Source organism: Tetrao urogallus, assembly GCF_951394365.1.
Source record: "Tetrao urogallus genome assembly, chromosome: 4".
Taxonomy (NCBI): Eukaryota; Metazoa; Chordata; class Aves; order Galliformes; family Phasianidae; genus Tetrao; species Tetrao urogallus.
Genome location: NC_136817.1, coordinates 71,107,096 through 71,132,089, shown reverse-complemented (window position 1 = coordinate 71,132,089; position 24,994 = coordinate 71,107,096). Strand labels below are relative to the sequence as shown.

At 49.5% G+C, this 24,994-nt stretch overlaps 1 pseudogene across 1 annotated transcript in view; it reads right to left on the bottom strand.

The window, feature by feature from the left end:
- LOC306945479 (ras GTPase-activating-like protein IQGAP1) overlaps positions 1-24,994 on the bottom strand; it is a 35,116-nt pseudogene that overhangs the window by 8,679 nt on the left and 1,443 nt on the right. Inside the window, exons 2-8 of the transcript in view lie at positions 8,885-9,048; positions 8,479-8,639; positions 7,838-7,962; positions 5,503-5,666; positions 2,125-2,215; positions 808-975; positions 289-431 (exon numbers count right to left, since the gene is read on the bottom strand). The product of the transcript in view is annotated as a ras GTPase-activating-like protein IQGAP1 (transcript). The remainder of the gene's footprint in view (positions 1-288; positions 432-807; positions 976-2,124; positions 2,216-5,502; positions 5,667-7,837; positions 7,963-8,478; positions 8,640-8,884; positions 9,049-24,994) is intronic.

Here is a 24,994-nt window from a genome sequence, read left to right as displayed (position 1 = left end):
ATGCAAAAATGACATGTTACACAGCGGCTTCTGTACTATGCTCAAGAGAAACTTACAAGTTGCTTTTCGGTGAGCAGCAACACCACCGTCTTGTTCTGGGGATAAAGGTGTGCACATTCTCCACAATAGGACAAAGAGGTGCTGACGTGCAAAGTAGACAATGAACAGGGAAATAAGATACAAAGCTTGCTAACATCACTACTGTGGTGAAACATTACTTCTTAAAGTTGCAGTAAGGCCTGGAACAGGGGCAACTTCAACTGCAGAGAAAAAGAGCACGTACTTTACCTGCATCTCCTCCCGTGACAGCTGTGTGTCATGCTGCACAAATTCAGTCGGCTCATCCCATCCTCCCTCTCTGGTCCTCAGGTTATGATAATGATGACAGCCTCCTCTCACCCAGTGTTTCACCCGTTCACTGCCACTGCCTCCTAAAAGCAGAAATGGTGCTATGTTGAAGGCAAACACGTCTCTAGCTTCTGCACATACAAATACTACAAGAAGGAAATGCATGGAGAGGGTCCTTCCTCCAAGCAATAGAAGGAATGCCTCAGATTCCAATGAACCACCGCAACAACTACCTAAGCACAATATATTCTACAGGTGGGGAATATTTCACTGCTGACTTTTTCATTTCCTCCCTACCTTTTTCTTCTTTCCTTTAACAAAGACTTCAGTTTACAAGGCAGCCTCAATTCCCTGTAACATGAGGCAAGGCTTCTCCTCACATTTCTCCCCCTCTGCTTTCCATAATACAGGCAATCATCTTGAATTTACTGCACTAGCAGTTAGCTATTTGGGGTTCACCTGTTGCCATTCTTCTCCTTTCCACTTCTGCCAACTCTCACTGCTATGTCTCTGCACACTCTGGAGCGACTCCGCACAGCCCCACATCTGGTGAGCGCAAGGCACTCAGGGTAGGGCTGGTATCTCCGTGATCGACTGCTTCATTCACGGCCAGAATTCCTAAGGAAACTTCAACAACAGGAGGAGGCAGGTTACCTGGGCAGTCAGGAGCTCAGTGACTCACAACAAACAAGAGAGCAAGGCACTGTGCGAGTGGACACAAATACCTTCCTGTATTTATGCATAAAAATATGGGTTAAAAAAAGACAACTTGGTGTACAACAATCTTTTCAGTACAGTGTGCATCTGTGTATGGCACAGTGTCTGACAGCGCTTTTTTGTGTGCTCTTAGTCCTACTACGGTGCTGACTTATCGACAGTATTTCTCTACAACCTTTTATCCATTCACTCAGCTGTACTCTGACAACAGCTGCAGTCAAGGCAGCTTCTTCTTGCAGAGCCCTGGTACAGCAGACAGCTGACTCAAAAAGCACCTTTCCAGTGACTGCACCGTTCCTAGCAAGAATAGCAACCTCAACACAGAACAGGTTATCAACAAGAAAAAGATGAGGAAAGAGCTAACCCAGGGCTACTCCAGAACTCTGTTGCAAACACAGTACAAAATCAACCACAGGTATCTCACCGATGCAGTAAACACGAGATACAGTCATTTTCAGCACTGAGCAAATCTCTGTTCACACACAGAGAGGTAGAAGGGTATCTGAAGATCTTATTCTGGCTCAAAGAAGCATACTTTAATCCTGCTTTTGACCAAATGTTCTTTGGCACAGTCCACCTGCCAACTGCACTGATTTGTGTTTTTATCTGCACTTAGTGCAAAAAAAAAAAAAAAAATAGTACTTTGAGAAATACTTCATAGAATTAAGGCAACAGTACAACACAAATGAAAGCTAAGATGCACCAGAACTGCGCACATGAACATCCCCACGCTTGACTACCCAAACACAGACAGACACAGTTATCTGCTAATGTCAAACACTTTGACAGAGATTCAATAGGTATCTCTGCCTAGGATGTAACACAGTGTCACAAGCACAACTGAAACAACGACATATGCTTCCAAAAAGATGTAAAGAATTTAAATTGAAAGGCTGTGACATTCATTGTTGAAAGAAAAAACTTCTACACCTACCTGAAGCAAACACTTGTATTCTAATTTCCTTTGCATGTGTACATTTCTTGCTCGCATTCTTCCATTTGGTGACGAATATTGGGTTGACAATGGCATTGAACCACGGTATTTGCCACAATGCTTACATCTCTGTGACTCTTCAGTGTCCCTGTTAGCCTTCTGAATCCCGTCCTGAGTTTCATCGAGCCAAAGCACAGCTGTTTCATCCTGAGTGTCCTGAAGAGAATATGATGAGGAAACGAGTGTCACTGGTTGTGCAAAGCAAAACCACCACCTCTGAGCAATTGCAGTCTCAAGGGATACAGGAAGCACTCCAGTATCTTTCTAATCAATTTCAACACAAGGCCATAATGGACATTTGTCATCAGCAGAAGCAACTACAGCATTACCAGGCCAAAACTCTTCTCAGGACAAGGAACTCCCACCAACAAGTTCCATCAGTGGTATCACTCCAACAAACATCAGGACATCCCAACGCCAAGCAATCTGCACTGGTCAGTCCTAAAGCTGTATTTGCCAACAGGATGTGCCTTTCCAAGGAGCCCCAAAAAGAAAATCACAGAACAATTTAAGATGGAAAGGGACCTCTGAGCTCATCTGGGACAATCCCCTTGCTCCAGCACGGACACTGAGAGCACATTATCCAGGACAGACCAGATCCAGATGGCTTCTGAACAACTCCACAGAAAAGACTCCAGTCCCTCTCTGCTCGACCTCCGCTACTGCTCAGTTACCTCCACTGTAAAGTGCTGCCTGACGTTTAGATGGCACCTCTTGAACCCCAGTTTGTACTCAATGCCTCTTGTCCTCAACTGCATCCTCACTTCCAGCTTTCACATACACTGAACAGATTCCCCCCCAAGCCCTCTCATCTCTAGACTCAAGAGTCTCCTCACCCTCAGCTTTCCTCTCTGGAGAGGTGTTCCAGTCCCTCAGGCACTTCAGTGGCCCTACGCTGGCCTATCTCCAGAACATTCATGTCTCCTGTCTGGGGGGGCAGGGCAGAACTGGACACAGTACAGGAGCAGCCTCACCAATGCCAAGTGGAAGGATCACCTCTCTACTGAAGCCTTCCAGGCAGCACGAGCACACTGCCGACTCACAGCCACCTGGGTGTCTGCCTACCAGCACTCCTAGGACTTTTCCTGAAAAGCTTTGTTCCGCTGAGGTGGACACAAACATAGACTAACAAGAGTCCTTTCCCAGTACCAGGCTGCAAGGACTTGTTCAGGGAAACTTTAGGAAGTGGAAATGCACATACAGGAGCAGCAACCAAAAACTGATGGCTAACTAACACAACAGCAGGCTGCTCTTGTCCCGTCCACAAAGGGTTGCAGATTGCTGTACCAGCAAATCAAAAAGCACTGTATGTACTGGGGGTAAATACAAACGTACAACAGTAAAAGCATCTCTCAAGTCTCTCTTTTAACAGACCATTTGCTGTGGAGTACTGATCACACCGTATCTTATGTTTTGGCTGAAGAAACTCATTAAATAACGTTACACGCAGAAATTTTCCAAGAGACAAGTGTTTAGCAAACCCCAAAATACACGTCATGAACAATAGTCCAGCAGATGCCAAGCACAGCTCCTCCACCCCCACTGTTGCTTCCTGGGGGTTACTATGGAAGGAGATCTTAAGAAGCAATTGCCATCCCTCCAACAACTCCTGATGTGCAAACAGGACACAGGAAACATTGACTTCTGACACGGATTAATAATCACCCTGCACAAAGAGCCACTGTATTCCAGCATGAAGAGTTCTGTGGCAGGACTGAAAACTGACATTTCCTTACATACCCTCCACATTACCACTGCTTTGGATTGAAACCTACATCCCTTTAACAAGTTTTATCTGAATGTCCAAGGAGTCCCATGACTGCTTCAGCAATGTAGAAATTCCTGTTGGGGAAGGGTGGGAGACTTACAAGAACAAACTCTTGCACTGTCATCTCTACCAGCAGAGTCATCAGTCCCAGGACTATCAAAACCCTCTGATCTTTCCCGTGCATTTACTGAACTACAATCCCTCTCAGTCCCAAGGTACAGAAGTCACCAGCTAGTAAGCACGTTGACTCAGGACAGCAACTGTTCTACCCACAGTGCTAGTCTGTACCACGATCTCACCAGCTCTGAAATTGCTGCCATGTTGCAGGGAGGAGCCCTACACTGAACATATGCCTCAGTGAGGTAATTTCACGTCAACTGAAGTCACCAATCCAGCCTGGCAGAAGCTTCCATGCACACTAAGAACAACTCGTTATTTCATTCTCAGTCAGCAGGAGGAAATGCTTCAGCACAAAATGGGTTCCTGAGGAACATGAACCCTTTCAGGGCCACTGACGAAGCTGCTCAGTGATCTTCATCACCAGCGCAGTTTTCGGACACTGCCATCGTGAAGGTTTACACTTACTCAACAAAAAACAAAGCAAACAAACATACAAAAAAACACCAGTGTTGAACACAGCATCATCCCAGTCTCTATGCTAAAATCCCTGCTGGAATTAGAACAATGTGCTCCACAACTGAAAAGATATTACAAAAAGAAATTAAACACACTTAAGCAACTGAAAGGAAGCACATCTGCTACTTCTGTGTAAGCGTAAGGAAATAAAATAGCATCCCACTCATCTGTTAAAAAAAAAAAAAAAAAATCAGTAGCATGTACACCACAGAATCACAGGGTTGGAAGGGACCTCAAGGATCACCAATCTCCAACCCCCTGCCCGAGGCAGGGCAACCAAACACCACCCATACAGCATTTCATCTTCCTTCCTAAAGCAGTAAGGTGAGATCATTCTTCCTCTCTCCATTTTCACCTGTACATACAGACCAGTTACACCAAGAGGCAACTCCATCTAAGTCAGGAGAAGTCCTGGGCTACCACAACAGACAACCACCATGCAAAAAATGCATAGCATCTGCAGTGTCACCTAGTGAGTGACAGGCATTCATACACATCTTGCTAGAAGCATATCTTTTGTTTTCTATTTTCCCCTCCTTCTGAACAAATTCATCACCTAACAAGCTTTTTTTCCTATTTCTCAAACCTCATTTGTGCTTTATGTAACTACACCTATGGATACATTTAACAAATAGCACTGAAAAACGGAGACTGAACGAGACTTGCATTTGGAAATTCACAACTATTAGGATAAACACTGCCTTCTTATAAAAACAAATGAAACTGAACACATCTCCTCATATCTCCAAAAAGAAGGTACGTGTGCCACTCTGGACGTACGATTAGCTAGAGCAATCCATCTCAAGCAGTTCATATCTTTAAGCCCATCTCTGTAGTTCACAAAGATTCACGTGTTATGCCTGCATCTCTCTTGCCTTCATACAGACAGATCCAAACTGGCCACGTGACATCAGCTGATAGCATGCAGCGTTCACCCTTTCATTTCCACATCTGTTTCCCAGCTTTTTTCCCAACATCAGGAATGCCCTCAGTACACAGATGCAAAGGCTTCTGGAGAGGTACTTTCAACTACACCCACCTGTGCTTTCTCTCTCTTAGCCCCAAGCAGTGTGCCCTGATAATGCTGACCTACCTTTGGGGTTACACCCTCCAGTTTTGCTGCAGGAACCTGTAAGGCTTGCAGAGTTTTTCTGGTGTCTCCTTCATCCAGCGCCTTGCTGATAAGCCCAACAGCCAAAACTCCTAGAGAGAAAGGGATAGAAGAAGAAATACAAAATCCAATCCTTGTCCAATCCTTTACCATCATCAGGAAACTGTGCTTTGGAAGAAAAGTGCTATTAGTGCTAAACCAAACACCTGCTGACAATAGCAACATTTTAGTAGCAATCATTTTCTACTAGCAAAGAAAGCAAGACCACTTCTCCACCTTAAAGAAGCCACACATTTTTGGACATACTAATAAATAAAGGAAAAAGCAGAAAAAAATCCCTCGGGGAGACCACATGAATGGACAGAACTGAGTTCTTCAACACGTAGCTCAAATCCACTAGAAGGGAATTATCAAAACCTCAATGGCCAGGGCTAGTAAGTCACAAGTTTTCAAGAATCCTTCAGAATAAAGCTCTTCACACCAAGCTATAGCTTTGCACAGAACGCCATTCAAAAATACAGTGCCTTCACTTCTGAAATACCAGGATTTACTGGATGCATGTACTATGAGCTGTACTACAACAGATGTGGGTGCTGCCAGGGACAGCGAGGACTACAGATCAACTAACTGAAAACAGACATAAATAGACAGCTTACACTTAGCTAAATGTGAAGAAAGCCTGAGTCACACATGCCAAACCTACAGCAAATCACAAAGTAACTTGGGTTGGAATGGACACCCAGAGGTCGTGTGATGCAACGTATATTGAATATTCAATTCTTGCTTGCTGAAAGAAGCAACAGTTCAAATCACAGTTGGAGAGTTTACAACACAGATCTTGTGGAAGAAAGCGAGGAGCTCAGAGTGGATACAACTTGGGTTAAAATACCCAAAGACTGCAGCTTTTTCTTCTGCACGCAGTAGGAGAATCACAAAGTGGAACGTTTTATAGCAGGCACTGCATTTGGACACTGATGTCTAGGCCGTAACAGCATGTTTTGTCTCAGCATCACTTGCATTTCCCTCTCAGTATTATCTTAGCCCATAGAATGCCTGCCTTTTTTCTGTCCTTCATCTGACAACTCCCCGTCACCTAGGCAGACTATGGTACAGACGGCTTGCTTCCTCCTACAGTGTGTACACACACAGTATGCACACCTTTAGGCATGCTGCTCTCCCCATGAGAGAAAGCGGGGGGAAAGTAGGAAAAGAAAGACCTTTCTTACAAAAACACACACACTACGGTTGACACTACTCCATCTCAGGAACAACGAAGGAAAACAGACATAGCAACTTTTGACTCAGGAAAGGGCACAGAGGACAAGCAGTAATTATCCTTGATTAATTAGCCAACAGCAGCAGAAAAAGACTACCCTGTGAAACAACAATATGTTACAGCTCCTCATTAGAAAGCATGCTTGAATTTGAAACCAAGTTTCAGGACAGCAGAAGGGTACATGTCACTATGGCTTCAGGACTTCCTCAGACACTCGATAAGAAGTATCCATGCACAAGGGCACACAAGAAACTGAACATATTTGCACAGGAACAGGTTGCCCAAGGAGGCTGGGGATGCCCCATCCCTGGTGGCGCTCGAGGCCAGGCTGGATGTGGCTCTGGGCAGCTTGGGCCGGTGGTTGGCGACCTGCACACAGCAGGGGGGTTGAAACTAGACGATCACTACGGTCCTGTTCAACCCAGGCCATTCTATGATTCTATGAAACACTAACAGGTGAAAGAATTAAAAAGTTTCCTACCAAAACTATGCCATAAGACGTCAACTGATGTCATTATAAAATTCTCTGCGTTTTACGGTTGATGGTTTGGGTTCTCTGTTGTCTCTATTGTTCTAGGGGTTATAGGAGTGTTACAAGAAACAAGGAGCTGGACTACATGAACTTCCAGGCTTCTGCTGTGATGCCTCACAAATACAAGACTGCAAAACTAGTGCTTTGGTGCACGCATGCACGTGGCGTGCACTTGTTTGGGTCACGTGATCAGATGAACTGAAGCCACACAGGAAGCCCGTGTCTATGTGCAGATCCAGGAAGCAAGTTAGTCAAGATTCCAGGCTCTGACATAACATTTAAGCCTCTCTAGATTGCAGCCTTTTCAGGGCAACTCAGCTACACAAGAAGCAGTGGCAAAAGCCAACTATCTCAGTCTAAACGAATCAAGCAACAAGATTGTTCGTTGGCACGCACCTAGTTTTAGCACACCTTATGATCTAGGATCAGTCTAGCACTAATCAAGCAAAACTTACTTCCATGTTCTTCATGCACAGCTAAGTGCACACGATCCAAACGTGACTGGATATCATTCCACGTGATAAACTCATTTTCTTCTGCACGCATCTGAGCTTTCAGCTTCATCACATCATCCACACATCTGTCAAAGAACAAAAATCAAAAGCAGCAAGTATCATGTCATGAAAAACTGGCCAGGGAACACACAAGACAGCAATGAGAGCTAAACACAAAATGGAAGAAGTAACACAAGGGTTAAAACTGACATATACGAAAAAAAGAAGGAATAGGAAAAAGACAAAAGACCGTGAGCAAGGGGTCAGCTCCAGTGCAAAACAATCCAGAAAAGCACTAAAACACCACATGACAGTTTCAGACAAAAAACACAGGGCAGGAACAGGCCTAGTGCAATTGAGAACCTCGTAGGGCCAGAACACAGCTTTGTTGTGAAACCTTGATAAAGGTCTGAGAGATGGTACTCAGAGCAGATTAGTAAGAAACGGGGAATGCAAAGACAAGATGCAAGAACCGAGAGAGAATAAACTAATATTGGAGTCAGCAGTGAAAGAACCTGAAGTATAAGGGGAAGAAAAGAAAACCGAACCTCTCGGGAATGTAAGCTACATCAAAGACGGACACGAACCTTCCAAACACTCACCTCTGACAGTTCTCATCCTCAGTGCTTGTCAGCCCTGGGACAGGATTGCTCACTTGTCTCCATACTGCACTCACATCCCCTGAACCCAAAGCCCTGATCATCACAGCCACAGAAGACAGCATCTCTACAGCAACAGATAATTCTGCATGGGTGAGGTTACCCTGCATACAAAGGGGAATACAGATCAATTACACTTGCTCTTCAAAACTACGGCTAGAGCACCAAGAGATTAAAACAGAATCTCACAGTGCCGAGTAGCTCAAGACTTCAAGATGAAGCATCACGTCAGAACAGACTAAGCACCAAGGCAGTTCTACAAACACTCAAGACAGGCACATTTAGTGAAACAGACAAGGCATATTTGGTGATCCATATCAATTCACAGACATCAGAATGCATTACTTACATCATGGCTTTGTTGCTGCAAGGCGGCCAGCTCCTTGGGATAAAGATCGGCAGCAAATGCATAAACCTCTGCTAGCTGGGCCTCTGGCTTCATCATTTCTGCCACAGTCTTCTCCGCATCGCCCATTCTAATTGCAGCATTAGTGCTGGTCGCTGCTGCCAGCCCTAGCAGTTTGAAGAGGCAGCACATCAGAGAGGCAGCATGAGAACAACCGCGGCAGACAGTTGGGCTCCCAGTCATGCAAGCACTTGTACTGGATTCAATAGGAAGAACCCTAACCTAAAAAAAACAACCTAATTCCCTTACAGGTTTTCCAATCAGTTATTTACCCAACTAATATTATCCTATATTATATATCTATATTATCCTGATCTAAATGTGTATGTTTGGTGGCCCTGCTAGGCAGGGGGGTTGGAACTACATGATCCTTGAGGTCCCTTCCAACCCAGGTGATTCTGTGATTCTGTGAACTAGTCCTGCATTACTGTAAACAACCAGACCACACAAGGCCCTCTTGAAAGTAAGACTCCTTTTTAAACCAGTTTACCTTTTGTCTGATTATCAGAGGACTGTCTCACCAACTTCTGCCAAGATGAAGCCTCATAACTGTCCATGTTTTCCATCGCTAGTTCATAACAACTTTTCCTTCCAGTATCTATGACTGGTCGTGGCAGCACCAGGCATTCTACAGTGTTCTCTACACCCTACAGTGCTTGCACTTGAACACAGCACAAATGGGTAAATAAACATCAAGCAGCACGGAGAACCAGGAAGGCACTTTGAAGGTAACCTCCTAGTTACTACACCTGCACCATCTCCCTCTTGTAATTTAAACCACCTGGAACCAGATCCCTATCAGCTTGCTTTTCATGTGTTCTAAATTGAACTAATTGCTATTGTGCAGCCAGAATTAAACACTGAAAGCTTCTGGAACTTTCTCCAGAAGAGAGTTTTGCATGGTATCAGAAGCACCTGATTAAAACAAATCCAGCCACTGTGATCTACGTTTTATTTGCTATCTGATACCTAGAAACAGCCATTAAAAAAAAAGCTGAAAGTTCCATAGCTCGAATCAACTAAGCCTTATGTCAGTAGTCAACAGGTAAGCCAGTTTTAACACCTCACGGAGCAATCCAGATTTCTGACACAGTCCATAGAACAAAATTTAACACAAACTGCCTAGGAAAAGAATTATTGAAGGCAGACACAAGCCCCATGCTGCTCAGCATTTCATCTCACCTGCTGTTATCTCAAGCAGTATTTTTAAGAGCTCGATAGAAGACAGAGCCAGCTGTCATGATTATTTTCCATGTGCCAGGAGCCTCAAACTACTTAAAGAACATCCACGATAGTCTCACATAGCCCTGCTATAACCTCATGCGAACACAAACACTGCGCTTTCCCATCCTTCTGATCACACCCACAGCAACAACAACATCAGCTCATTCAGTGCAAACAGCTCAGCAAAGGGAATAAACAAACAGAAGAAAACAGCCTTTCCTTAAGGCACTTCAATTAGTCACAGTAATGCAACCAAGTCACAGTATGTTACACCCATTACAGACATATGCATCCACCACAGTGCCCAAGACCTACTTTGCTGAAACTGGACACATTTTTCTAGGGTCTGAAGGCACACGATCCCTTACATCTCTGCTTGGGTGTACCCTTTCAGAAAATAATGCACTGAAGACACACAGTACAAGTAACGACTTCACAATTTTACGTGCAGTCTCCTTTACTTGAGAATCATAGAATCATAGAATCACTAAGGTTGGAAAAGACCTAAAAGATCACCCAGTCCAACCGTTCACCTATTCCCAATAGCTCCTACTAAACCATGTCCCTCAACGCAACATCCAGTCTTTCCTTGAACACCCCCAGGGTCGGTGATTCCACCACCTCCCTGGGCAGTCCATTCCAGTGCCTGACCACCCTTTCTGAAAAGTAATACTTCCTCATGTCCAGCCTGAATTTCCCCTGGCGTAGCTTGAAACCATTCCCCCTGGTCCTATCACTAATGACACGAGAGAAGAGGCCGACCCCCAGCTCACTACAACCTCCCTTCAGGAAGTTATAGAGAGCAATAAGGTCTCCCCTGAGCCTCCTCTTCTCCAGGCTGAACATTCCCAGCTCCTTCAGCCTCTCCTCATATGGCCTGTGTTCCAGACCCCTCACCAGCTTCGTTGCCCTCCTTTGAACACGTTCCAGGGCCTCAATATCTTTCTTGCAGTGAGGGGCCCAAAACTGGACACAGTACTCGAGGTGCGGCCTGACAAGTGCTGAATATAGGGGAACAATCACCTCTCTGCTCCTGCTTGCAACACTGTTTCTGATGCAAGCCAGGATGCCATTGGCCTTCTTGGCCACCTGGGCACACTGTCGGCTCATGTTCAGCCGAGCATCAATCAATACCCCCAGGTCCATTTCCTCTACGCAGTCCTCCAGCCACACCGCCCCAAGCCTGTAGCGTCGCCTGGGGTTGTTGTGGCCGAAGTGCAGGACCCGGCATTTGGCCTTGTTGAAACTCATCCCATTGGCTCCAGCCCAGCTCTCCAGCCTGTCCAGATCCCTCTGTAGGGCGTCGCTACCCCCAGGCAGATCCACGCTTCCAGCCAATTTGGTGTCATCTGCGAATTTACTGAGGGTGCACTCGATGCCCTCATCGAGGTCATCTATAAAGATATTGAAGAGGACAGGCCCCAGCACCGACCCCTGCGGAACACCACTCACGACCGGTCGCCAGCTGGATTTGACTCCATTCACCACCACTCTCTGCGCCCGGCCCTCCAGCCAGCTCCTCACCCAGCCAAGAGTGTACCCATCCAAGCCTCTGACTGCCAGCTTCTGCAGGAGAATGCTGTGGGAGACAGTGTCAAAGGCTTTGCTGAAGTCTAGGTAGACCACATCAACAGCCTTTCCTTCATCCACCAGATGGGTCACTAGATCATAGAAGGAGATCAGGTTGGTCAAACAGGACCTGCCCTTCATGAACCCATGCTGGCTAGGCCTGATCCCCCGGTCACCCTGCACATGCCGCATGATCTCCCTCAAGACGATCTGCTCCATAACCTTCCCTGGCACCGAGGTCAGGCTGACAGGCCTGTAGTTCCCCGGATCCTCCTTACGACCTTTCTTATAAATGGGAGTCACATTGGCAAGCCTCCAGTCATCTGGGACCTCACCAGTCAACAAGGAGCGCTGACAGATGATGGAAAGCGGCTCGGCTATCACCTCCGCCAGTTCCCTCAGCACTCTCGGGTGGATCTCATCTGGCCCCATCGACTTGTGACAGTCCAGCTGGAGCAGTAGGTCTCTGACTGTTTCTTTCAGAATCGCAGGGGGGTTCGTGTGCTCCCCGGCCGAGATTACCAGGTCAGAGAGAGGGGTATCCTGAGGATAACTGGTCTGACTTTTAAAGACAGACGTAAAGAAGGCATTCAGAACCTCCGCCTTTTCCTTATCCTCAGTGGTCACATTCCCAGCCTCATCCAGCAAAGAGTGGATATTCTCCTTTGTCCTCCTCTTACTGTTAATGTATTTATAAAAGAGTTTCTTATTCCTTTTCACACCAGCAGCTAGGTTAAATTCAAGCTGGGCTTTTGCCTTTCTGATTTCACCTCTACACATCCTAACAACTTCCCTGTATTCATTTTGAGTGGCCTGTCCCTCTTTCCACAGGCGGTAGATTCTCTTTTTCTCCCGGAGCCTCAGGAATAGCTCCCTATTCATCCACGCCGGTCTTCTTCCCCGCCGGCTCATTTTGCAGCTCAGGGGGACTGCCTGCTCCTGCGCCCTTAAGACTTCCTTTTTGAAGAGCAACCAGCTCTCTTGGACCCCTTTGCTTGCTAGGACTGAATGCCAGGGGACTCCCCCTGTTAGTCCCCTGAACAATTCAAAGTCCGCCCTCCTGAAGTCCAAGGTAGCAGTATTACTATTCCCCCTCCAGGCTCCACCGTGAATCACGAAGTCTATCATTTCATGATCACTCTGTCCAAGACAGCCTCCAACCTCCACATCTCCCACCAAACCTTCCCTGTTTGTGAACAGCAGGTCTAGTGGGGCAGTTCCTCTCGTGGGCTCTCCGACCAGCTGTATCAGGAAGTTGTCCTCTACGCATTCCAGAAACCTCCTAGACTGCTTCCTCTGTGCTGTGCTGTGCTGTACTCCCAGCATACGTCAGGGAAGTTAAAGTCCCCCATGAGGACAAGGGCAGGCGACTGTGCAGCTTGTGCCAGCTGCTTATAGAATACATCGTCTGTTTCTTCATCTTGATTTGGGGGTCTATAACAGACGCCCACCAGGGTGCCTGTCTTGTCAGCCCTTCCTCTGATCTTTACCCATAGGGATTCAACGTTATCGTCCCCAGTCATAATCTCAGTAGCGTAAAAGCATTCCCTAACATTTGAGTTAGACTCCCTCTAGTCTTCTCTCTAGACTTCTCCTAGACTTCTCCTCTAGACTTTAGACTCCCTCTTTTCCACAACTCAGCACATCATCTACATACTGTCACAGCTTTACCAACTCTTCAACCTGAAACTTTCCCAAAACTTTCTCCAGCACTTCATTAGTTAAAACAAAAATAAAATATAAAATATACAATGTATATAAAATAACACATAATAACACAATATATAATACCTATAATAATATAACACATAAAATATAATAAAATCAATTAGGTGACCCTATGAACCCTTGGGGTAAACCAAACCACCTATCTTGCTATTTTTGTCGCATTTTTGGATCCTCTCGTACAACGGCAAAAAGATCTCGGCTCTCTGAGTCTAAAATGCAGGTCCCGAAAGCATCTCTGAGGTCTGTTACACTGAACCATTTGTGTCCATGTGGGATTTGACTCATTAAATTACAGGGCTCAGGAAGCAGGGGGTGTCATTTGAGAACCATTTTATTAATTTCTCTTGGATCTTGTACCAGTCGATAGGTGCCGCCTGCTTTCTGTAAAGGCTGTTTTCAATTATTTTGAAATCATTCTCCCTGTTTCCCTTTTCCAGAAGCACGGATCCACGGATCCACGGATCCCTCCACCCCGTCAGTCACAGAACAGGGCCGAACCAGCCTGTAAATCACTGACGCCTGGGCAACCTGTTCTTGTGTGGCACCACCCATTGTGCAAAAAACTTCCTCCTAATATCAACCTAAACCTCCCCTGTCTCACTTTAAAACCATTCCCCCTTGTCCTATCACCATCCACCCTCGTAAACAGCCATTCCCCTTCCTGCTTATACACTCCCCTCAAGTACTGCAAGGCTACAATGAAATCTCCTGCAGACTACGCTTCTCCAGGCTGAACAAGCCCACTGCCCTCAACCTCTCCTCACAGCAGAGCTGCTCCAGCCCTCTGACATCTCAGTGCCTCCTCTGCACCCGCTCCCACAGCTCCACGTCCTTCCTGTGCTGCGGGCCCCAGGCCTGGATGCAGCGCTGCAGATGAGGCCTCAAAGGAGCTCAGTCGATGGGGACAATCACCTCTCTCTCCCTGCTGGTCACCCCTTTTGCAATGCAGCCCAAAACAGGGGCTTCATTTTTTATAGAAATCTACATATCCACGCCAACAGTCCCCCCACAATGCACTACAGCTTCATATTCCTTCCTCCCTACAGCTCCCAACAGCCCCCAATAGTCCCATATGACCCTATGGCCCACCACAGCCTCCTATCTCCCTATACAAGACCCTTAGAGCCCCGTATCTGCCTCTCCCCCCCAACAGCTCCCCATAACCCCTACATCCCCTCACAGGCGCCTACAGCCTCACATCTCGCTATATCCCTTCCCCCCCTCCCCCCCCAAACCCCCCCCAAACCCCCCCCCCCCCCCCGTCGCCTCCCCGCAGCTTCCTAGAGCCCCTCACAGCCCCTCTCCCCGTCCCGGCACCGCTCTCCAACACACCTCCGGCACAGCTGTCCTCAGCACTCGCTCCCGAGCTGCCGCGGCTTCCCTCTCGGTGCCGCCCGGACAGCTCCGGCTGCCGCCGCGGTCTCCTACCGGGCGGCACAGGCGGCTGCAGCAGCGTTCTACGAGGAGAGCCGCGCCTCCAACAGCCGCCTCCCAACGTTCGCTCCCGCGCACGGCGCCTCAGCCAATGGCAGCCGGCGGCGCTGCCGCGGACCAACGAGAGGCAGGCAGGGGCGGGACAGCGATGCCGCTGACCAATGAGAGACGGGCAGGGGCGGGACAGCGCTGCCGCTGACCAATGAGAGGCGGGCAGGGGCGGGACAGCGCTGCCGCTGACCAACGAGAGACGGGCAGGGGCGGGACAGCGCTGCCCCGGACCAATGAGAGGCCGGGCCAGGATGAGCTCGTCCTTCTGCAGCGTGATGAGGACACGGCTGCAGGTGATCTGCGCAGGCAGCTCGGAGGTTGGGAGCCAGGAATGGACGCGGCCGGAGGAGAGAGGTGATAGGGAGCAGCCAAGGCATCACAGTGCATCCAAAAGCCCTGAAAGGCATCACAAAGCCACCGCCAGGAAGCTTGGGGTTATCACGAGCAGCATCCAGGATGCTAGAGATGGTTTGCTACTGTACCAAATGGGAGCTGCAGACATCCCGAAGCCAGACAAAACGGGAACAAACCTGGAGCTCTGCTTCATGCACCCCACAGCCTCAGCGTTGCAAGCTGAGGTGCTTTGCTGTGTGTTGCATTCATCCCAGTCCCCGGGAATGAAAACTCCTCAGGCAGTCAAGGCGTTGAGTGAGCACAAGTGTGCTTTTATTATTAAAGGAAAAGACAGGAGGGCGTGAGAGGTCCAGGTAAAGATGGCAATCGTCCTCTCTTGGGTGGAAAGCTCACGGAGAGAGTGGCTCAGAGCTCTCAGTGCTGCTGCCCGGTGCCTGGGACTGGAGGCCTGATTCTAAGCCCCCCTCCAAGAGGCTCTGCTTCTCCTCGCTGGTGCTGACCTGCTCCTGTATGGAGGTGCTGCTGTCGGGGCACTCAGGCTCTGCTTGGGCTGGGCTGCACTGCACAGGCACCGGGTCACAGTCCAGGCTGGTGCCTGTGGTGTCTGGCAGGCTCAGGTCAGCATCTTCAGCAGAGCCGGGAGAAATGAGGGCTTGAACTTGGATCAGCTCCTTGTGTGCGCCACTGTTGTTATGCGGCACGCTGTCAGCTGAACTGCAGCCATTTGTGCTTCCTGCGAGCTCTCCATTCATGGAAGCACGCAGCCCAGCATCGCTACTTGCTCCAGCTCTGCTCGGTTGACAAGAGCTCGAATCACCTATAAAAGAATGAACAGGGCTTGGTGTCAAACTCTCCCAAGCTGAATTACAAAAGTGGTTCTTGATCAGGGGAGAACTGAAGGTGTCAGGTATGGGCTGGAACGCTAGAAGGAGATACAAGCCCACTGACAGCAAGAATTCTACGTTGCTGAGAAGCAGGGTGTTGAAAGCTGGATTTGCACCCTTACCTGCCAGCACTACAACGTCTGTCTCTGAGGGCTCCCTGGGACGGCGCTGCGGTTGGCGCTTGGCCACAGAGGATGGTTTTCCCAGGCTGAAGCAGGAACACCAACAGCCAGCTGGTGATTCCTTCATCCTGCTGGGTGGACTTGGTCTGGAGAGAGAAAACAGGGAATGGTGTGAGTCGTGCGTGGAACTTCAGAAGCATCTCTGACTCTGACACTGACAGCTCATCGGCCCCATCTCACTGCCATGTCTAGTTTCTCGTGCCAGCAGGTCTGACCAACAGCTCTGCTTCGAGGACAACTGGAATTGGATTCAGGCACGTGGCCCTCAAGTCCGGAAAACCCCAATGTTTCCAGGTACAGCCAGCACAGGCCGGGATAGACGTCAGCATGGCTTTATGCAGCTCGTGACTGCCTGCCCAGCAAGGAGGGAATGCCAGCCTTGTGTGGCTAAACTCAGCCCGGCGGGCAACTGAATGTGAGTTCAGTCTCACAGTGCAAAGGGAGTGCAGATTCACTGCAACACTTCAGGCACCATCAGTTTAACTGACTTTCAGCAAGCTTTGGCACTAGAAATAATGGGGGCAAAAAAAAAAAAAAAAAAAAAAAAAAAACCCAACACAAAAAGAAACCACAAAAACCCACCCAAACAATGATGATAAGGTACTGGAAAAGGAAGTCCTCTTTACCTTTCAGGTGGAAAGTCGATGACTGTGTGGAATTTCCCCCGTACAGCTGTGGGGCCTTCTTCCACCTCTATGTCCCTGCTCTCTGTCACAACCACAGGAGAGCTGCTGTGGCCTCGCCTCCGTGCCTGCGCCTCCTCCAGGCTGAGCAGCTCTGTGGCAGGAGAAGACGCCTGCACAGACTGGGGTCCTGAGAGAGAACTGTGCCCTGTAAGGGAAAACCACAGGTGAGAGCCAGGATCAGAAAGCGGCAGCACTACGGCCATCACAGGTCCGGGGGAGCTGCTGTGTTTCTCTCAGATTTGCTTCTCCGAGCCGCTGCAAGAAGAGCAGCTGAAAACAACCATGTGCTCAGAGGTGTGTCTATGGCAAAGGACGCAGTCATAATTAAGAGCAGCTCCCTGTATCGAAACAGGCAAACAAAAACCCTAGAAAGCAGGTACGGTGAACTCAGAAAGCTTTGCTGCCACACGTTAATCAAGCTTCACCTGCTTGCAAAACATCATAATGACAGTGACGGTTTTCTTCTTGTCACGTTTGGGCTTGCACATTCTCAGCATCCAGCAACAGGGTGCCAGATTCTAACCTAAGCCCAGAAGTCTGCTGTCCCCTCGACAGGAAAAGTGTATTTCAAAGGACTTGGAGAAGGCCTGCATTTGATCCAGGTGTCTGATCAAGATAAAGCTAATGGAGGAAGACACTCACCTGCTCCATCTGCGATGTCAGGTCCAGATGTGGAGCAGAAGAGGACGTCTGTGTGGTCGATGATGAATTCCACCACGGCTGACTGCGTCTGCAGTTCCGTGCAGGCAGCTCTCCCGCTGGCACAGGCAGACTCGCTCTGCTGTGATCTGCAGAAAAGGCAGGTTTTAGAAGTCAGTCAGCCAACATCGCTTCCCCGGGTCTGAACTGTTGCAGCCCAAAGCTGTCAAACTGAGCTCCGGAGACTTCCGCAGTGGGCAGTCAGTGATGCCACTGAAGAAGTTCTCCTGGCTGATCAAGGACACACCAGCCCCATCTAAACAAGAGAGCAGCAATGCTCATCTAGCAATTGTGCCCACGTGGGGTTGGAGAACAGTCCAGGCTCCTGCTCTGCTCTCAGCCACTCACTGCACATTTTACAGGAGAAGAGCACATGTGGTGCAGAAGAAGGGAGGACTGCTTTATCTTACTGGAGAACAGATGTAAGCGTTCTGTTGAAACGGAAAAAGAAGTTTACCTTAGGAGGTTTGGAGCCCACACAATGGCTAAGTTCTTAGCGTGCATGTTGGTGACAGAGCTGTTCGCAGACAAACAGGCCAAGTGTCTCATCAGATACGCCAGGGTCCTGGGAAACAAGAGCGGCAAATGTTCAGCACCAGCCAGCATCCCGTGCTGCGACTCACAAAGCAAACCTCAATTCACACTAGTTGTTATTACTGCTACTGTCACTGAAGATGAAGTAGATCCAACTTGACCAAGTGCCACGCTGCAGCACCCAGCACCAGCACAGCACAGCCACAGCCATCAGCTGCACCAAGCGTGCCCCCGTACCCAGGAACTGACCCCATCAATTAACCCCATGCAGTGTTTCAGCACACCCAGGCATCCCGTTGCTCGCGTGAGACAAAGCCTGGAATTGCACTTTGCCCTCTGAAGTGCAGCAGGGCTGAGCTCAGCGGGCTGAGGGCAGCACTGACCTGTAGTGAGGAGCGGGCAGCTGCTGGATGGCGTCCCGCATTCTGACCAGCCGCTCCTCCTCCGTAGTGGCACCAACAGCATCCTGGAAAAGGGCAGAAAGGGATTGAGACACAAATCAGGCGAGATACCTGCCGCAGGGTCGGGAACCATGGGCACAGCACGCTGCTGGTCAGCACTGAGAAAGACTTTAGGCCTCCCCACAGGCATCTGGGGAACATAGCGGCACGCAGCTGGTGCCACCACGGCCAAGGAGTCCAAGCACCGGGCCAGTTTACAGCCTGGTTGGGCAGCTCAGCTCCTCGCACGGGGCATTCATCTCCAAGTACACTTGGCTATTAATCCCCTTCCCGTTCCAGAAATAGTTGGGGAATAGCAACAAACAAACAAACAACACAGGAATTCTCGCAAGCATTGTGAATATGGAAAGAACCACCTCCTGGGGCCACCAGAAGTGGCATCAGCACCATGCAGGATGTGGCAAAGACATGCGAGTAAACCCCATGGGGATAACAGAAGAAGGGCCTCGGAGCTGGGGCACTGCTGCAGCCATCTCCCAAGAGGCCCAGGGAAGAGGTAAAGGAACGGCGTTGCCTTGTGCTTACCGAGAACTTGTCGTACAGCTGGTCGGTCAGCAGGGGGTTCGGGAGCTCCCTGAAGTACATTTTGCAGAGGGAGCTCGCGCTGTGAACGTCGCGGACGGTCAGCTCAGGAACCTGCTCAGACTCAAACTCCTGGCTGCAGAGAAGGACACGAAAATGGTTGAGAAAGAGGAAAGCAAGTCAAAAGCCACACCCAATGCAATCCAGAGTTGGAAGGGCTTCCTGATGTACAGGAGAACACAAACACTCGGCCAGCAGCACCACGTCAGCCGTGCTGGATGGGATGTTCCCAAAGGAGACCTTTTCTTTGTGCTAAGGCATTGCCCGCAGGCCTCTGAACGCCCGCAACAGGGCACGTGCCCCTGCTGGCAGCTGTGTCTGTCAGTCGCAGCACTCTTACCGCAGTCTCTGGACTCTGGACGCGACGCCGGACAGGCGGTATATCCCCTGCACCACGCCGTGCTGCTCGATGAACTCGGCGCAGCTCTGGAGGACCTGGGGGACTAAAGAACACGTGCCGGCGGTTACTGGAGCTCCTTCTTCAAGTCCTGGCTTAGGCTGCGCTCCCGTCACATCCCATCCACTAAGCCCAGCCAGGCTACTGCTTAGCTCTTCCTTGAAGGGGAAACCTGTCAGAGACACCTCTGCAGGAGCTGCTGAGGAAACTGGACAGAGATGCGTTCTTTGCATTCCAGAAATGCCAGGACCTAGGAATCAGCCTGGAGAAAGTAATTCCGGGGAAGCCGCAGACATTGCAAGTCCCATCACAGCTCCCATGGCAATGGAGGTGGAAAATCTCACGCCCGCAAGGAGCGGGAAACTGATGCAGGACACTCTCTTTGGCCAAAAGGCTTCCTTTCTTTTCAGGCTACCATGGGATTGGCTTACAGGCTTTGCTTTAAGCAAATACAAATGTGCTTGTCCCTTGGGAGCATTTACCTTGCAGCCATCACCTACTCAGTTGATCTTTCAGTCGTCAACTCCCATTCCCCTTTTCTCCACTGGTATCAACCTGCCCCTTGCTACATACCATCTCCCTTTCATCTTTAGGTTCCCAAACAGGGAAGCTCTCAGGAATGGGCTGTCCCTTACCATCACGACCAGAGTGGAGAAGATGCTCTCCCAGGTCACGGCCAAACACCCTTTCCTTCTCCACCTCCCGCTCTTTCCGTTGCTTTGGGCAGGCCTTCACCACGGAACGAAGGAAGGTGAGGAGCTTGCCGCGCTTCTTTGGCACTGCACAACAAAAGGAAGAAAGCTGTTCATTTTAGGCTTGGCTCCGTTGGAAGAGGCCGAGCACAACACATTCTACAGAGCACCTCAAAACGGGAAGAACATGATGAGCAAGTGCGTACAAAAATGGATTTTCCCCAACCCTGGAGGAGTCCAAGGCCAGACTGGATGGGGCCCTGGGCAGCCTGGTCCAGTCCCACATTAAATGTGGAGCTTGGTTGGCAGCCCAGCTTGAGGCAGGGGGCTTGGAGCTTGATGATCCTTGAGCTCCCTTCCATTCCCAAGCTATTCTACAAGGATTCTAGGATTTCCCCAGGGAACCAGGGACGCTGGCTGTTCTCAGCCTCGTACTGACTTGCAGGAGAACTGCCTTTGCCTTCCCTCATTCTAGCTGCCTACAAAACACCAGCCATACGCCCCGTGCTATGCATGAAGGATCATCAGCACAGAGGATAAGGTGGGAAGGATAAGGGAGGTATTAACCACGGAACACACCCAAAAAAGACTCCATTTTGCTTCCCTGCACCATCAAATGTATCATCGTACCTGGCTTTGGCACTGAATTGATGAGACTCTCCGGGACTTTTCCGTTAATGAGCTCCACACACTCACTGGGGAAAAATCCAACCTGTAACAAGAAGAAGAAGAGAGGTGCGATACTGAAGGCAGCGTTTCTCAGGCCTGAACTGTTCAAACATCACATTTTCCTCATAACGTGCCTGCCGGGTGCTCCGTAAGACAATCAAACAAAAAATGGCCTGCTTAAAATTAATAATTATTCAAAACCGGCAGCCAATTATCCATGTAACTACATATGGAGCAGGGAAAGGACAAGTGTGCTATGCGCCCCTAAATCTCAAGCGTGCCCAAAGGGAAAGACTTCATACAGAAGCTATAGATTATGATAGATTGATGCAGCTAGATCTGAGTTAGCACAGCCTATGAACTTTCTGCTTGCTGACTGAGATGCAGCTGCCATCCCCAGCTCTGAGCTACCCAGCGTTCGGCAGCCAGCAGCAGCAGCAAGCACACAGAGGCTCTGTTACCCTGCCTCATCTCAGCTGACAGGCAGCGACTTCCTGAAAGACACTGACTTCACCTTCTGCATGGGTGCAAGCACAAGTGCTCAGAGACACTGAAACACGTGTCCTAGCTGCTGCATTTCCAAAGGTGCGGTTCAGTGGCCGTGACCTGATGCATGTTGTGAGGGCTCTTCTTTCTAAGTTAATTGAGGAGACAGTTTGCTACAAAGACCAACTTTCAGCTCTGGCCTAAGCCCACAGCAAAAGGCAAAGTCCCCTGACACCAACACAGGGAAACCATTTTCCATGTGGAGCCATGCTGTGCAGGCAGGGCAGCTCTAAGCTGAGATTCCTGCCTCGACCGAAGTTGCGCTCTCACGTCTGAAGCTTGTGCCTACCTGAAAGCCGTGCTTGCCTCTCCAGCGGGGGCTCAGCTCCTGAGGTGGCATATCGATGACGCACACGAGGTCTCCCACCTGCAAGAGATTGCAACGTCAATCCCAGCTTCAGCACGGCTGGGAGGAAAGCGCAGCTCAAATGACTGCACTCTTCTGCACTGCCCAATATCGTCAAGCTTGAGAGCCATTGCACCAGTGCAGCTCTTCAGGCATTTGCGGTTGTACAACTGAACGTGGAGGTAGAAGAGTCACTACAATACACAACATACAGAATTCAGCTGTTCGGTAGGAAATGGTTCTCAAAAGCAGCAGGCTCTTGGCCAAAGGGAGAGCTCCAATTAAACCGCAGGCATAAGTCAGCGGAACAGATCCTGAACAGATCTGCACACTCCATACACTGGTCTGCCATCGCTCAGAGACCAGGCTACAACACTGGGCAGTAGCTCTTTGATCAGAAGATTCCAATGCCAAATACAGCCATAGTTTGGAGATGGCTGAACTCCTCCCTGCATCCAACCCACTGCAAGTCTAATCTGGAACTGAATCTTCTGGGCTTCACCTCACCAAACACTCTGAAGGTGTCTGAGAATATTCCTGATGCGTTCACACCTTATACTCTTCTGTACACGACAACTAGGAACGCCTTTAACTGCTTACCTCCAAGGAGAGTTCATCCGGTGCCTGGGCAACGTATCTCTTGAGAACATGGGCAGCACCAATAGCTGGAATATTAAGAGATGACTCCTCACAGACCAGCAGGGGCTTCCCGTTGTTCTCAGTCCGAAACAGAGAGCACAGGCCACGGTGAGGAGCTGAGGGCTGCAAGGAGGATTTCAGGGTGAGGAGCACATCGGCAGAGAAAGCTGCAGGAAATGCACTCGGTCCTTATCACGAGCGCTTAACAAGAAACTGCAAGTCTAATAACAGCTGTTTCCCTTCCCGGCGCGCAGCACTATCGCCAGGCAGTGCAAAGATGCATCTCTCTACCCAGACTAAGAGGACAAACTCCACAACCAAGACGGCTCCGGCAGTTTCATAAACTTGCCACGCTTGCACTACTGCCTTCCCAAAGAGGAGCGTAAGAGTCTGCTCACTTCCTGTCACCTATTGCCTGGAGACCTCAGCCATGGACTGGACACAGCAGCTGGGCCACTGACCCAATCCTTGGCTCACTACAAGTGCCAGCTTCCTTTCACTTGCTGAATATGAGAACAACACTTTGTCTGTGGGTGACAACATCCAGGCAGGACGGGGAAAATGCTTCCGCACGTTTATAACGCCGCATCTGATTCTGTCGGTACTACGACTTCCACGGCCATCTAGATGCCCGCAGCAAGGACATGAAGCTTTTAAGGCAGCTTTTCAGGACACAGATAGAGCTGGAAGGACTCTGCCTCTCTTGAAAAGCAGGAGAGCACACCTGCAGCTCACTCTGTTGGCTCAAGTCAGGGAACAAAGACCAATCAGAGCTTCATACTCTACCTCCATCCGTGCCATGTCAGGCCCACGGCTGATCTCGCTGCACGCAACGCCCATCACAGCAGGCACGACAAGCTGGAATGAAAAGAAACACCCTCATATTTTCTCTCTTCACACACCACTCTATTGAGAGACTTCTTCAGAACTACCCTCAGTTATCCACTGGCATAGGCAGATGTTCTAGAAACAGCCACTATCTTCAGTCAATTCAAATGAGAGCCTACTAGGCAGCATTTGACCAAGTGGCTATCCCTCTGCTAGCAGATGGGGACTGTGCTGTGCTCCCCACAGCTGTCGGGCAGCACACTCACACAGCCGAAGCACGCGTGCTTGTGGTCATGTTGTGCAGCTCTGCACAAACCGGAGGTCGGACTCTGCCTAAGGGATTGGTCTCCTTAAGACCAGCTGGTCACAGCACTACAGACAACATCCTTCTGAGAGCTGAGCTGGAGGGAAGCGGAAAAGACCTACACATGACCAGTGTCCCATCAAAACTGGATGGGGCTGTGTTACTAAACACGGTGCGACGCGGGCTGCTAAACCACGTGGGAGGACAAAGCGTGGCACGTACCTGGCAGGAGATCAGAACAAGGTAGACAAGTGTCTTGAACTCGCAGCTGATTCTTGTCACTTTGCTCTGTTCTTCCACGAGCAAAAGCTGCACCAAGGGAGCAGGTAGGGGGAGGAGAGAGCAGAGAGAAAGAGCTGGTCAGTCAGCTTGCACCATTTAGCAAAGAAGACAAGGGAAAAGCCACGAGACAAATGTCACCTCTATGCATCGCGTTGGAATGTAGGTACGGAGTAAAAATTACGTCTGATGGTCAAGAGTAAGCAGTATGACACTACGAGCTCCACCAGCCAGCAGTTCTCAACAGCTCACTGCCCACCCCTCTATCCCACGCCCTGTCTCAGCTTACCTACAAGATGCTGCACAAGACGGGGTGAAAACAAAGGCACTCAGTCGCTGCACAAGGGCAACAAGCGAGCTACTCACGCAGAGCTCAAGCGCTCCAATGAAGGGACGCAGCACGCACTGCTCCTCCCCTCATTCCAGCCGCTTGTGACATCACTAAGGGCCACCAGGCTGCTCCGCCATGACGACAGGGTGGGGAGGCAAGACCATGTCACAGGACCAGAAGATTCCACCATCACACACCCCAACATTCTAGAATCAGCGGGCGGTTGGAATTCTACCTCAGCCCAATCCTGCAGAAGCTGCCATGCGGTTGCCATGACCACAGCGCAGGACCCAGCGCTTGCTCCTGGGCAGCCTCGTACGGCTGGCCTCAGGCCGTCCCTCTGCAGGGCCTTCCTGCCCTCGGGCAGATGGACATTGCTTCCCAACAGCGTACCTTGCAGCGCAGGGCCTATGTAAAATCCACACTGGAGTCCTATATATCTCTATCAAGCTATCTATACCTAGACACACAGTCACCACTACCATCTTTTTTCTTAGTCTTGAGGTACACCATTCAGCTGTTTCATTGCCATCAAACAACCCCACTGACATCACACTGCTGACACAACGTCCTTGCAAACACAGCAGCAACTCCTGGCACCGATAGCTCCGGCTACAACAAGCACAGGGCTCTG